Source organism: Rhincodon typus, chromosome 2 (genome assembly GCF_021869965.1).
Source record: "Rhincodon typus isolate 14 chromosome 2, sRhiTyp1.1, whole genome shotgun sequence".
Lineage (NCBI taxonomy): Eukaryota > Metazoa > Chordata > Chondrichthyes > Orectolobiformes > Rhincodontidae > Rhincodon > Rhincodon typus.
Window position 1 is genome coordinate 12,791,354 of NC_063333.1, and position 278 is coordinate 12,791,631.

Here is a 278-nt window from a genome sequence, read left to right on the forward strand (position 1 = left end):
TATCTCAGATTCTCCAGCATCTGCAGTTCCTACTATCTCATTCCCAGCTACCATTAGTTCTGAGGAAGAGTCACTGGACCCGAAATGTTAACTCTGATTTTTTCTTCAGAGATCCTGCCAGACCTGTTGAGCTTTTCCAGCACCTTCTGTTTTTGCTCCATTAACAGCTATTCACCCTCCTAGCCAGATCATTATCCATTCCTTTTGTCTGTCCAACTGTTTTTCTCTCTTTTTGGGCTCTATCCCCACCTATCATTTACTCCTTACCCCCTCCCCCC

General features: G+C 45.0%; 1 protein-coding gene across 1 annotated transcript in view; it reads left to right on the forward strand.

Annotated features, from left to right (window-relative positions):
• The window catches only part of LOC125486796 (NEDD8 ultimate buster 1-like), a 16,175-nt gene that overhangs the window by 7,528 nt on the left and 8,369 nt on the right, over positions 1 to 278 (forward strand). The window lies entirely within an intron of this gene.